At 36.1% G+C, this 15,541-nt stretch overlaps 1 non-coding gene across 1 annotated transcript; it reads right to left on the bottom strand.

Moving 5' to 3' along the window:
• Nucleotides 1-14,847: 14,847 nt before the first annotated feature.
• LOC111897511 (small nucleolar RNA R71) lies at nt 14,848-14,954 on the bottom strand. Its single transcript, XR_002852289.1, has one exon. It is a non-coding gene; the product is annotated as a small nucleolar RNA R71 (small nucleolar RNA).
• Between the last annotated feature and the right edge of the window lie 587 nt (nt 14,955-15,541).

The following is a 15,541-nucleotide window of genomic DNA, read 5'->3' as shown; positions in this document are numbered from 1 at the left end:
TTCTAGTACACTTAAAATTGAACACATACAGATTGTCTATAGATCTCGCTGCTCAATTTAGGTGGATAACAATATCCCTGGTCGTCGTCGGATGAATGGTCCTTAAGATATAGTATCTAAGAAATTAGGATCAGATATAATTTTTAGGAACTTAAGTTCACCTGTCTTGTAACAAATAGTATGTCCTAAATTTGTCACAATTTTTCGTGTTTAAGTGGACAACAATACCGACGATCAACCAGAAAAAGATGTGAATATGAAAGGTAACGATAAGTGGATAAAGGCTGTCTAAAAAGTTTGATCCCAAATCTCTCTTAAAGTTAGATATCATTTTATTTTTGTTAAATTTGTTCATAGTTTTCCTCTATGCACAAATTTTAGGGGGAGAATTAAAAATAATTCAAAAATCAAACAAAAATCAGAAAATTAAAAATCCAAAAATAGTGTTATTTCTTGTTCAGAAAAATCAGAAAATCCAAAAATATTTTTTCTTTTTGTTTTTATTTTTCCAGAAAATATCAAAAATCCAAAAATATTTTTTTTATGTGCTAATTTTGCTTTTAGTTTTGTTTTGTCTTGAAAAGTGATTTCAGGTATAGGTAAGACTCATGGAGTTTGTGTTGAAGATTTCTGAGCCAAAGCCTCATTCGTGAACATCGAAGAATTCGCATCCGAAGGAGCAAGAAATGAAGACTATTCTTCCATCATTCAATCTGTCAACCCCAAAAGCATGGTAAAGCTGTACTTGAAGAATATGTGACAGATTGCATTGAAGCCTCCTCAATCAATTTGCTGCTATCTATGAACCTGCTGAAGTGATCCAGAAGATTATTTCTCTCCTTTGTTCTCTCTGAAGATTCTCAAGCTGAAAGTGCTATCTTTCAAGAATCTTTTCATCATGCCTCCTCACCCAATATGCGTTCAGAGTCAAATCTTGAAGAAAAGCCCAACCGCTTGAGATGAATTCATTCATGAAGATTCATCAAGTTCGTCTTGAAGCTGTGAAGAAATCAAAGATTAAAGCTGAAGCCAAAGCTCCCATTGAAGATTGACAAGAAAGCCAGCTACTTTTTAGGGGGAGTTTGTTGGGCCAATTAGAAAAGAAAGCTATAAACCAAAGGGGAGATTGTTGGGTCAAAAATATGGTTTATACTTTGTTTTTCTAGGAAAATATATTTTTATGTAATGTTGTATGTGTTTGCGGTTTGTGTGTACGGCCGTACACGTGTGTACGGCCGCACACCCTGTGTACGGCCATACATAGGGTGTGCGGCTGTACACATGTGTATGGCTGAAGGTCCACATAAATAAAGGAGTGCATGTGGGAGTGTACGGTTAAGGAAAAGGAAAAAGAAAAGAAGAGGCTAGAGAAGAGAGAGAAAGTTAGAGAGAAGAAGTGTGTGTGTGAGAATCTATTGTAGGGAGCATCAATGATATCATCAATACATTAGATTCATCTTAATTCTTCTTCTCCTTCTCTTCTTAATTTGATCTGACATCATCCAATTGATTGGGATTCCGCACCATCAATTGGATTTGATTGATACACAAGCAATTTTGGGGACTTACAATTTTCCTCTTACATCATATCTTTTTGCCGAGCACCTACTATGCTATATATATATATATATATATATATATATATATATATATATATATATATATATATATATATTACAGTTGAATATGAAAATTATGTAAAAAAAAGATAAATGTGAAATTTATAAAAATCTTGGAAGTAAATCAAGTAAGAAGTTGAATTATAAGAACATTGGATAATTACAATGTACACATGATACAAAAGGACGTGGTATGGTGAGTTTGGATAACTAATCTTATATATCCTTAAGGGTATATACACTCTTCCCATGTGTATATATATATATATATACATACATACATACATACATACATATAAACACACACAGACACACACACACACACACGTTGTTTTATATCACATATGCATTACAATATTTTTAAACTCCAACCCATTCCTCGATTTATTTCCAAGATTTTCAAAATTTCACTCTTATCGTACTCTTACATCGCATATTTTTATCATAACCTACCGGACTATATATATATATATATATATATATATATATATATATATATATATATATATATAGGGTCCAGTTTTTGTGAGAACTCTAGAGGTTTGGAAGGAGATGTCTATGCAGTAACTGGAGTTCAAGAAGGAAGGACATTCTATTAAAGTAAAAGGAAGGGAAGCAAAATCATAAAGGCCAATGTCAGGTCTTTCTCACCAATCAGAAAGAAATAGGCTTAGACACCACATCCAATGGATGACCCTATTTAGATCTCATAAACTTGCCCCAGAGAAACTCACCAACAACATAAGCCCCCGCAAGTTTGGCATGCAATTTCCTGTCTAATTACCAACCCACCCTCCTTCATGGATTTACAAATGTTGTCCCAAGCAATAGTTTTAAAGTGAGAACACCTTAAAAAATTCTAAAATAATATTTATCATAAAATCGATGATAGATCTATGTCTGGGAAAAAAATCGAAAAAAAAAATTGTATCATTAAAATTGATCCATGAATTTAGTTTTTTATTTTGCATCATTATGATCCGTGATTCAACTTTAATGATCAATTTTTTTTCAATATTTTTTTCTCCCTGACATAGATCTATGCTCGATTTTATTAATTGTATTTTTCTTAGATTTTTAATTTTTTTTTAAAATGTTGTCACTTTAAAATTAGTCCTTACCCGATTTTAACTCTCTCTCTCTCTCTCTCTCTATATATATATATATATATATATATATATATATATATATATATATATATATAATTTAGTGACTAAAAGAGATTAATTGAATAAAGGGGACTTAAACTATCAAATGTTTGATAGTTGTATTTTAGGCTAGGAAACCTAATGGACTAAGGGGTGAACAAAATTATGATGGGAGTCCATCATATTTTTGTTCATGGCCTTATTTTAGAAGGTTCCATGGGCTGCTTAATGTTTAAGTTATCCATTAGGGTTTTGACTAAAACCCTAGCTGCTCACAGTATAAATAGACCCCCTAGGTTACAGAAATCGGCCACTTTTTCTCCTAGAATCCTAAAGCCGATTTTGTGTGCCTCCTCCCTCTCTCGAATACTACCCTCTTGCTAGTTGGTGTTTGTAAGCCATTAGAAGAGTTGCACTTGTGACTCTAAGCATCAAAGACAAAAAGATTCAAGCAAGCAACAAGAGGTAATCTTCTAGATCAATTTTGGTCATTATAATTTCAAATTATTGTCACTAGATCTAGGTTTAGAAAGTCTTGGATGAATGCATGTACAACTAGAGAAACCTAGATCCAAGCATTAGGGTTTACATGAGCACATAGGATGTTCTTGTGGCTCAAAACCATCAATGGTATGAGAGTTATGTTTGGTTTCTATTGTATTGATGCCGTGTTTATTTGTTTAAGATTTAAAATTGTTTTTATGCTAACTTCCTGATGAAATCGACGAGTAGGTTGAACTCGACGAGTTTAGCTGTCAAACAGAATGATTTTCAGGTTTCTTAATGTTTTGCTTAAGGATACTTACCTAAATCGTTTTGGTTCAATAAAATCCGAATTTTATCACCTGTTTGACAATATCCTTAACAAAACAAAAGATAATTACCAATTATTTAAATAATAAATTCCGTATTTGATTATTTAAATTTATTTGGTGAATTATCTTGTAAATAATCTTGATTAGGTCAAATTTAGATAATCATTAAATTAATTGTTTAATTTAAAATTATTTGCTATTTGATCCTTTGTGTTTTGATTTTTGAAAAATTCAAAACTTGTCCTCAAGTTTTTAAATTTAAATTTTGTGATTAAAATGTTTAATTTGAACTATTTAAATTTCAAACCCTAGAATTTTACAAGTTTAAAATTCAACCTTATACTTTGTAATATTATAAGAATAATATGTATATATGTATAGCTTAAAATGTTTGTCTTACCGTTAGTAGGCCTCATTCATGAAGCCAATCTCTAAGGGTGGGGGGGGGGGGGGGGGTACAAGGTTATGGCCTATAAAATGGCCATTTAATGGGTTTCCACTCTCACCCACCGCTTCCTTGATTGGTGAAGGGTCGTTAGCCGAACGGGTAGGATAGGGCAACCCTTTCTCATTAATAAGTACAATGAATTATTAAAGTAACTAAACGTTTTCTTTAAAAAAAATTATCAATCTTAGTTACTTTAGGCAAAGTGAATTGATGCAATTCCATGAAATTAGACTTTGTACCCTTGCTAAGACGTTAGTGGAGCATGTGTGGTTAACCGACACACTAATTGGGTCTAAGAAAAGGTGACAAAGGGTGACTCATTGTTTGTCATAGTTCGATGGAGCGTGTGTGGTTAACCGGCACATCGAATAGGTGACTGTAACAATGAGGACACATGGTACATTTGCATGGTTATTCACACCCGCTTTGTGATCCTCAACATCCCAGTCACAAACTTGAGAGGCATATCGAGATTTAAACATGACATTGAAAGGTTTAATGAATCTCAAAAGAATCTAGGAGTTTTTAATACATTTAAAACTTAATCTTCTTTTCATTTTTCATGGTGGAGAATTAGTGAATCATCATTCACTTACCTGCAAGTTATTTGCATGTTAGATTACGACATTCCTTTTCTAATATGTAAATAATGTTGTTGGATCCTAGCCCTAATTTCTTGTTTTGGGTGTTTAATTAGGGATTCATTTCTAATCAAACTTTGTTCTTTTTCTTTTTCAGATGTCGAACATGAACAACAACAACAACGCTTCCGGCTTGAGTTCCTCCGACTCATTCTCACTCATGAACTTGTGTGGGAGGGTGATATTCGATAGAAAAAATTTTAACGATTGCATCCGTAATATTAGAATGGTCACCCGTTATGAGGACAAAGAGTATGTCCTAGATAAGGAGCTGAAGGAGATCGACATGAACACTACTACTCCCGAAGAAATCGCTGCCTTTGAGGCCCACGAGCGTGATACCACGAAAGTCTATTGCATCATGCTGGCAACAATGACTTCCGAGCTCCAATAGTCCTATGAGGACATGTATCCCTATGAGATGCATCAAGAATTGTTGGACCAGTACCACCAAAGTGCGAGGCAAGAGAGGTATGAGATCATCACTTCGATGATCACTACCCGAATGGGTGGTGGAGAGTCCCTTACCGCTCATCTATAAAAGATGCAGAGATATGTTGATCTTCTTCTCAAGTTGAATGTTAACTTTGATGAAGAGCTAGGGATTGACATCATCCTTCACTCCCTGCCTCCCTGCTACAACCAGTTCCGCAGGACTTACCATTTGAATAAGGAAGAGGTCACCTTGAGTAAGCTTCAAGGTTTGCTTAGGACTACTGAGAGCAATCTCGAGGATAAGTCTGTTGCATCAACTCCCACTCCAACCACTGCCCCTGTTTTGGCAATTGGGCAAGGGAGGGGTAAGAAGAGGAAGGCTCCCTCAAAGAGCAACCACAAGGGTAAATCCCAAGATGGTACCTCTTCTAGTGGAACCAAAGTTAGTTCTGCTAAACCCAACTCTAACCCAAAGGAGGCAGAGTGCCACCACTGCCAAAAAATAGGGCATTCGAAGAGAAGTTGCCCAGAATATCTGCAGGCCATCAAGGATGGAAAGATCAAGCCATCCTACGCAGGTATTTGCACAATTAAATCTAATGATTCATCACATTCCATTTCTTGGGTACTTGATACAGGATGTGGTTTTCACATTTGTTCTGATTTGCAGGGCCTAAGAAGAGATAGGGATGTGGAGCATGGGAAGATAAATTTGATCATGGGGAACAGAAGATCGTCGCCTGTAACCAAGATGCGAATTTACTCTTTAAAGCTTAGTAATGGATTAAGATTAGATTTAGACAATTGTTTCTATTCGCCAGATATGGCAAAAAACATCATTTCATTTCATGGTTTATATAGACAATGTTTTAGATATTCATTTGATAATGAATAAGGTTCTATTAATCCTTATCTTAACAGTGTATTTTATTTTGAAACATTGCCTTGTAATGGAATATATGAAACTGTGATGGTTGTAGATAAGTTAGGAAATGATGTGTTGTGTGTTGATATATCCAATGGTTTAGCATGCTTGTGGCATTGTCGTTTTAGAAATGTCAACAAGAAACGCATAGCCCAACTCCAAAAGGGTGGAGTGTTGGAGTCATTCGACCTTAGGGACGATGACGTGTGCGAGTCTTGTTTGCTTGGAAAGATGACCAAGTCACCCTTCACTGGCACTTGTTAGTGGGGTGAGGGTCTATTGGATCTCATACACACCGATGTGTGTGGGCCCTTTAGATCAACCACAAGGGATGGGAGTCGCTCCTACGTGACTTTTACCGATGATTATAGTAGATATGGGTATATCTACTTAATCAAGCACATGTCAGAAACCTTTGAAAAGTTCAAATAGTTTAAGCAAGAAGTGGAGAATTAGTTGGGCAGGAAAATCAAGATGATTCGATCTGATCGAGGAGGAGAGTACCTAAGACTTGAATTCCACGACTATCTTAAGGAATGCAGAATCGTTTCGCAATTGATGCCACCTAGGACACCGCAGTTGAACGGTGTGGCTGAGAGGCGTAATCGAACCTTGTTGGACATGGTTCATTCCATGATGAGTCGTGCTTCACTACCTATCTCATTTTGGGGGTATGACTTAGAGACTGTCGCCCATATCCTTAACTTAGTCCCTACGAAGAAGGTTGCCAAAACGCCTCACGAGATGTGGACAGGGAAGGCTCCTTCATTGGCACACATAAAGGTTTGGGGTTGCGAGGCTTTCGTAAGACGAGAGACTCACGAAAAGCTCGAACCTTGTAGTGAGCGGTGTATTTTCATCGGCTACCCGCATAAATCTTTTGGATATCTCTTCTATATACCGAGTGACAATGTCGTCTTCGTTGCGAGGATAGGGGTTTTCCGAGAGCGAGAACTCATAAGCCAAGGGGACAGTGGGAGGAAAATTGATCTTGAAGAGATTCAAGACTCGAGTGATGAAGGGACCTCTAACACTGGCGCTCAACCCGAGGAGGAAACTCCGATTAAACCGGTTGACGAGTCCTTACCTCTTAGACATTCTGAAAAAGTTAGAGTTCAACCCCAGCTATATGGTTTTCATATTACTACAGAAGGGGACACGTATATTAATGATAGTAGAATAATAAATTTGGACGAACCTAATAGCTATAAGGAAGCCATGGTAGGCCCGGAGTCTGCATAGTGGAAAGAGGCGATGGATAGCGAGATTCAGTTCATGTACCACAACCAAGTTTGGAATTTAGTTGACCATGTGCCCGGACGTAAGACGGTCGGGTGCAAGTGGATCTTCAAGAAGAAGACCGACATGGATGGGAATGCACACACATATAAGGCACGATTGGTCGCAAAGGTTTTCACTCAAACTCCTGGAGTTGACTATGATGAAACCTTCTCACCAGTCGCCAAGATAAAATTTATTAGGGTGATGCTAGCTATTGCTGCATTTCATGATTATGAAATATGGTAGATGGACGTAAAAACTACTTTCCTTAATGGGAAGTTGGTTGAAGATGTTTACATGGCTCAGCCAGAGGGTTTTGTCAATACGAAGCATCCCAATAGAGTGTGCAAGCTTGAGAAGTCCATTTATGAACTTAAGTAAGCGTCTCATAGATGGAATCTTTGTTTCGACGAGAAAGTCAAAGACTTTGGTTTTATGCGAAGCGAGGATGAATCATGTGTATATGTCAAAGCCAGTGGGAGTATAGTTAGCTTCCTCGTATTGTATTTCGATGACATACTACTCATAGGAAAAGACATCCCGACACTGCAGGAGGTTAAGTCCTGCCCAGGAAGTGCTTCGCTATGAAGGACCTCGGAGAGGCTTACTATATTTTGGGAATAAGGATAGTGAGAAATAGACGTAAGAGACTAATAGGACTTGGTCAGAATACTTACTTGGACAAGGTACTAAAATGTTTTAGTATGGAGAATTCTAAGAAAGGGGAGTTACCGATCCAAAGTAATGCCAAGTTAAGTAAGACTCAATGCCCGAGTACCAAAGTCGTGATAGCATAAATGAGTTGAGTACCATACGCTTCCGCAGTTGGCTCGATTATGTACGCTATGACTTGTACTCACCCTGATGTGGCCTTCGCTTTGAGCACGGTTAGCAGATATCAAGGGAACCCTGGCAAAGCACATTGGACCGTAGTCAAGAATATTCTTAAGTACCTTCGGAGGACCAAGGAATGGTTTCTAGTCCTCGGTGGGAGTGATGACTTAAAAGTGCGAGGGTACAGTGACGTCATTTTTCAGACCGACAGGGACAACTACCGTTCGCAGTCGGGCTGGGTCTTTACCCTTAATGGAGGAGCAGTGACTTCGAAAAGTTCCAAGCAAGAGACCATGGCTAAATCAACATGCGAATCAGAGTACATTGCAGCGAGCAAAGCGTCAAAGGAGGCAATATGGTTAAAGAACTTCATTGGAGGCCTTGGATTTGTGCCAGCGATAAAGGAACCCATGGAAATTTTATGTGATAATGAAGGAATGGTTGCCTTGACCAAGAAACCAAGGGATCACAACAAATGTCACAGATCTCGACATATCGACAGAAAATACCATTTTATTCGACATCGGGTAGAAGAAGGACTCCTCGTAGTAAAGAGGGTATTGTCAGAAGATAACCCAGCAGACCCGCTTACGAAGGGACTAAGCAGGGTTAAGCACTTGCCGCACGCTAGGAGAATCGGGCTGAAGGACGATATTAGTTTAGATTAGATAGTTTAGAAACATGTAATAGATAAACTGTAATTAACATTTGATGATTAAATAAAAGAGTATTATTTATTAGTAATGTTACTATCTTATGTTAATTGTTTACCTATTGTTTCATTTTGCATACTTTGACTTCCTGAATAACAAGAATGATTCTAACCGTCCACAGTCGTTCATATGTTGGAAGTAGGTATGAATGAAGACTGTCATGAATTGGTGTGTAGATTGTCTTAAATGTATTAGACAAAGCAAAATTTTGCTACAACGTTCATGAGTGCTTATGAGTTTGATTTGAGCATTGGAATAAACCCACGCTTGCTGGAATCACTTCATGGAATTTATCTCGAGTGATCACAAGACGATAATATCATATGGTCTTAAAACCTAGATATATGGTTTATTGTTTGGTAATTGGTTATGCATTGATAATGAGAAAATGGATCAGTAACTTGATGTTATAAAATGCATTGTTGTGTATGATTTGGTTAGTGAATAATAAATGCATATAAGTCGAAGTTTATCTGTTCCTTTTATCCTAAAAGGGTAAAAGCAATATCAGGGCCCCTTAAGGATTTGGTTTGACTTATGTACCGGGCCCGGTCAAGACTGAATTGATGTGTTCAATTAAGTTCTATGTCAAACGAATTAGAGATTGAGAAACAAACTGTTGGACAGTAAGTATGACTATGTTCCATGTAATTGTCTGCACGTTATCTAGAATAGAGGGTTATACGATCCCTTATCTAAAGGAGAGGTTACAGATAAGATCAGAGTTCGACAGTGTCTTTGAGAGCTACGATTGCTAATCATAATGTGCTTAAATTTGTAGTTACTAGACTTATCCAACTGGGAGATTGTTGGATTAGTGTCTAAGCCCGTAACTATATTTGGTAAGTACTTGACCCGGTTGTGCATGGTCCTTTTGGGTTGCCTTCACCATAGCAACTTGACAATGTAACTTTTGGAGAGAGAAAAGATATTATGGTTTATTAATATATTATAAGAATAATATATTAAAGGATAAATCATATTATTTTATTAATATTAGTCATAGATTAATTAGGAATTAATTTACTAACTAAAAGAGATTAATTGAATAAAGGGGACTTAAACTGTCAAATGTTTGATAGTTGTATTTTGGGCTGGGAAACCTAATGGACTAAGCGGTGAATGAAATTATGATGGGAGTCCATCATATATTCGTCCATGGCCTTATTCCACAAGGTTCCATGGGCTGCTTAATGTTTAAGCTATCCATTAGGGTTTCGACAGAAACCCTAGCTGCTTATAGTATAAATACACCCCTTAGATTACAGAAATCGGCCACTGGTTCTCCTAGAACCCTAGAGCTTATTTTGTGTGCCTCCTCCTTCTCTCAAATACTACCCTATTGCTATTTGGTGTTTATAAGCCATTAGACGAGTTACACTTGTGACTCTAAGCATCAAAGACAAGAAGATTCAAGCAAGTAACAAGAGGTAATCTTCTAGATCTGTTTTGGTCATTATAATTCCGAATTATTGTCACTAGATCTAGGGTTAGAAATTCTTGGATAAATGCATGTATAATTAGAGAAACCTAGATCCAAGCATTAGGGTTTGCATGAGCACATATGATGTTTTTGTGGCTGAAACCCATCACACACACACACACACACACACATATATATATATAATATATATATATATATATATATATATATATATATATATATATATATATATATATATATATATATATATATATCAAGGTTGTCAAGATCAGGATCCTACCTAGGATCGTTTTTGGGTATGCATGATCGGATCGAGATCCTAATGTACCACAAAATAAAATATAATTTTAATTTATAATATTTAATCATGAAAAATATTTCAAACATTTAATTTTTCTTTCAAAGTTATAAAAACTTCAAAATATTAGTCATAAGTCACAATAAAAAATGATAAAAGGTAGATTGGTAAAGGGTAAAAAAACATAAGTGGTAAAAAAGTTTCATTTGCAAAAAAAAAATCAAGGGAAGGTAGGATCGGATTGGATCTCGATCCTACGATCCTACCTGCAATCCTACCCCAAATACGATCCTTTTACAGTCTGGTTCATTTTTCATTCCTAGGATTGTAGGATCGTATGATCGTACGATTAGGATCACGATTTTGACAACCATGATATATAATATAGTTGTAAATGAAAATTTATTTTTTCTATAGAAAAACCTCAAGTGTCATAAAAGCTAAGCCATCAAAAATCCTTGGTATATCAATACAATCATCCAAATGAGATTATCAAAATGTGAAAATCACAAAATCTTCGAGCTAGAGTGTATAGTCAATCCTTCGCCTTTCCACGATCATATGAAGTACCTAAAACATATTTAATTCATAGCTGTAAGCACGAAGCTTAGTGAGTTCCTAAAATATTACATACAACTCAGCAAAATAAACAGCTATGAGTTATCAGCAACCATGTGGATTATCAACACATTTCAGGGGTTATCAACAACCCTGGGGACTATCAGCAGTCCCATGGACTCACAGTTTTCGAGGAGATGTCAACAATACAATTTCATAAATAACATTAATCAACGAATAAGATTCATGTGGTCAGCATGCATACACTAATACACAAGCATTATAGTGAGAAGAAGATCAGCCTCACCATTACTACCCCAGGGTGTTTGTTCCAATTCCCTTTTTACTTTTAGGTTTTTATCATGCATAATATGCAATAGGGACATTGCAAAAATTAAATGTGGGGTAGGGGGTTGGTTACATTTAGTCAAATTTAGAATTTTAGTTAATTTTCAAAAATTGCATTAAAATTGCTAAGGTTAATTTAGGAAATCTTGGTAAAACAATTAAGATTCATGCTAGTATTGTGTTTGATGATTTTATGAGGACCCAAATGTTTAGTTGAGCCTATACATGTTATAATGCATTTGTGGCACCCTTTATTCTAGTGAAATCATAGGACAAAAACACAAACCCACTTAGTTTGAGGGATGCAACATGTTTAGCATCTTGTACCAGGAATGTATCCTGGAAAACTTAAGTAGTCATTGTACATAAGACTAATAACTTAACCAATAAAGGATGAAGTTAAGCTCCTTGCTTAAGTATGTAGGGTTTTGAGTGAAAAAAGTGATGAACATGTGAAAAATAGATGACAAAACAGAGACAAAAATTACCGAAAAGTTAAAGAATTTTGGAGCAGTCAAAGTATAAAGTATGAAGATGAAAATTCAAAAGTTGAAGATACCAAAAACCAAACAAAGAAGGTGGTGAATTCAAAGAGATCAAAGATCAAATAAATGAAGAATTCAAAGAGATCCATTGTGGTATCAAAGTTGTAATTTTTCTAGAATGTATGTATGCATGGTAATTTAACCAAAAATGACCTGAGGTTAAGGAAATTTTTCGTGGATGGGCTCGAAGAGATGCGTAAATTAAGCATTGTTCAAAAGAAGTAGGTGAGTGTTTATGAGGATTGTGAGTATTTAGGATTAGGGGTATTTAGGAAAATTTTTAGACACAAATGCATGTGTTGCGGTGTTGGCATAATGGTTGGGTTTGATTATAAGTGTCTTATGTGGTACTAGTGTGTTAAAATTCAGTTTTTCTTGGGGGCAAGCAAAAGTCAAGTGTGGGATATTTTGATATGTGCATATTTAGTCATATATTTCGGTTAATATCTTAATACTTTTTGGCTATTTTGTCTCGATTATTGGACAAAAGGTACTTAATTGTGTTTAAATTGTATTTCAAGCCTAAAAGACATGCTTGAGTTAAAAAGGAAGTGGGATTAGCAAACGAAAGCTCAGGAAATAAAGAAACAAGAAAATGGAGCTAAAAGAGTTAAGAACTCGGCGATTTGGCTATCGACTCGCCAAGTACACACGAATATTCGCGAACTATCAGGTGCCTTACCATACATGGATTTTAAGTGATGAACTCGGCGAGTCGGTCTATGGACTCGATGAGTCGCCCCTGTTTTCAGAAAATTGTATAACGGACACCAATGCCCGAGACCCTAAGCTTTTCTGGAACTTTTGGAGCGATTAATCTATGAAGAAAAGGACTCTTGGAGCTCTGAAACTCGAGATTGCACCCTAGATACCAATTTGCAAGAGATCTAAAGGCAAAATACATTCTATTTCCCTTAATCTTTTGATTAGACTATGTTTCAACCATTAGGTTTAGTTTTTGAGATGTTTTCTACTGTAGATATGAGCTAAAACTCATAACTTCTGTTTAGGCTAGATGAATTTATAACTATGGTTTGATTTTATGGTTGGATTAATTAGATTTAGTGAATTTGTTTTTGTTGAGCTTGTTAAAGACCATTATGTGTTGATTATGATTATTTTTCTGTTAGTAGTCAAGTTATTAAGTTGCATGAATATCATCTTAATTGCTTGAATCATACAAATTTGTGAACATAATATTGTATGCCTAGTATTAGTGATTATAAACCTAGCATTAACTAGAAAAATAAGTAAATCAATGTGTAACCATGTGTGATGAACAAACATACATGAGTTAATTAAATTGATAAATTTAGTTAATATTACAAGTCTTACTTGATCCGAATCTGTAATCTAGGAAACATGTTAGTTTAGGTAATTGGCCACTTTTTTAATTAATTAGTTTGCTATGGATTAGTAATAATAAATACGAACCTAATCACATTAAATCGGTAGCTACTGACGAATTAATCCATTGCAGTTTCCATGAAATCAACCATAGGAATAAATGATTCGAACCTAAACAGAAGTCTCTTTTAACATTGAATGTAGTTACCTTTTATTTGCGGTAGTTGTTAGTTATTTTAGATTGAGTGTTCGTCATTTATTTAAGTTTCTAGTCTTGCAAAACTAGAAAAACCCTTCTTTTTATTGTTAGTTTTAATTAGACAATTTTAGTAGTTAGTTTAATTATTATCGTTCCCTGTGTTCGATACCTTGCTTGCTTGAACTAAACTGCTATCGATAGGTACACTGTCTGCGTGTGTTTGTTTTTATTTGAGTTTGTTAGGATTAAAACTAGTTCGTTTCATACACATCAAGTTTTTGGCGCCGTTGCCGGGGAGTGGTTTTAAATAGTTCTTTTTTTTGCTAGAGTTATCGATCCTTTGTGTAAGATTTATCTTGCACAAAGTCACTATTTTAGTAAATTAGTCATTTAGTTTAAGTTCCAGTTTGTCTTAAAAAAATGTAGTTTTTTATTTTATTTTTTTGTTTCATTCGTGAACTCGTCGTGTCCAGTACTCAACGAGTCCATTGCATTTTTCATTTTCATTTTTCGATTTTGTTTTGTTCTTTTTATGCATGTTTTTCTGTTTTCGTTCAGGTATTTTATGACCCAAGGATCAAATTCATCTTTGGTACCACCTCTTGAAAATCTGGAATCAGCTTTGAGGAAGGACAAGGATAAGACCGTTGAAGAGATTAACCCGCCGAAGAAGTCACCTTTCAAGGACCTTAAATCTATTTTTGGAAAGAAGAAAGGAAAGAAAGTGGGTAAGTCTAGCAGTCAAAGGAGCGAAGAAAGTAAGGTAGAAAGTTTTGAGCACAATCCCAATCCACAAGAAACCGAATATGAAACTGAAATAGAAACCAAAGAAGAAAGCGACCCACAAGGCGAACCTGATAACACCATGCCTAACATTGTTTATATCACCATGGGCGAATACAAGAAGAGGATGTGTGATGATACCGGGTCCGGACTCATGCAACCCGCGATTCCAGCAACTGCTACCTTCGAGCTAAAAGGCCACATACTCGCCCAACTCAAGGACATCCCATTCTATGGGAAAGATCAAGAAGACGCATACAAGCATATCGACGAGGTCAACGACATAGCCGATTATTACAACATTCCTAATGTGCCTCGCGAGACCGTTTTTCTTCGTATGCTATCGGTGACATTTAAGGGAGTCGCGAAAGATTGGCTAAAATCACTCCCTCTAAGGTCCATCACCATATGGGCTAAGATGCGTAAAGAATTTATTGATCAATTTTTCCCTCCTTCAAAAATAGCAACATTGAAGAAAGCCATTGCCAATTTCGAGCAACAACCGGGCGAGTCACTATATGACGCGTGGGAGAGATACAAAGGCTTGGTAAGGAACTGCCCCCACAATGACTTAAACATCCAACAGCAAGTCTCCATTTTATATTATGGACTAAATGTGACAAAATGCAGCTCCTTGAATCCCAAGGACTACTCACGAAGAAAAACCTGCAGTCATAAAGGAGCTAATTGAAGAATTCTCTAAGCACTCTAGAGAATATCATAATTCAAGGAATGACTTGACTCGTGGGGCAGTAAATTCGGTGTCCGATAATATGGCAGCGGTGATGGATAAATTAGATAGTTTGCACCGAAGAATGACAAAGATGGACCAATCCATCCATGCCATCCAGGTGGGATGTGAGAATTGTAGCGGGCCTCACCTTACTAAAGTGTGACATCCCCAAAATCTCGGCCAGAAAAGACCGTTTTTCATTTATGCTTTTAAAATATTTTCAGAGTAAATCCTTTTGATTTGAAAGAGTTGCGGAATTTGTTCCCAAAAACAAAACATGATAAAACATTGTTTACCGAAGCATTTCATAAAAGAAATGCATTTTCATTATAATCAAAACTCGGGGTGTCATGTTCCGATACAGACCAATAAGCATAAACGAATACATTACAAGTCATATAACAAATATAAACATATGCAGACTTGT

This window comes from Lactuca sativa, chromosome 5 (genome assembly GCF_002870075.4).
Source record: "Lactuca sativa cultivar Salinas chromosome 5, Lsat_Salinas_v11, whole genome shotgun sequence".
Classification (NCBI taxonomy): domain Eukaryota; kingdom Viridiplantae; phylum Streptophyta; class Magnoliopsida; order Asterales; family Asteraceae; genus Lactuca; species Lactuca sativa.
Note: the sequence above shows the minus strand (reverse complement) of the source record. Positions and strands in the feature narration are given on the sequence as shown.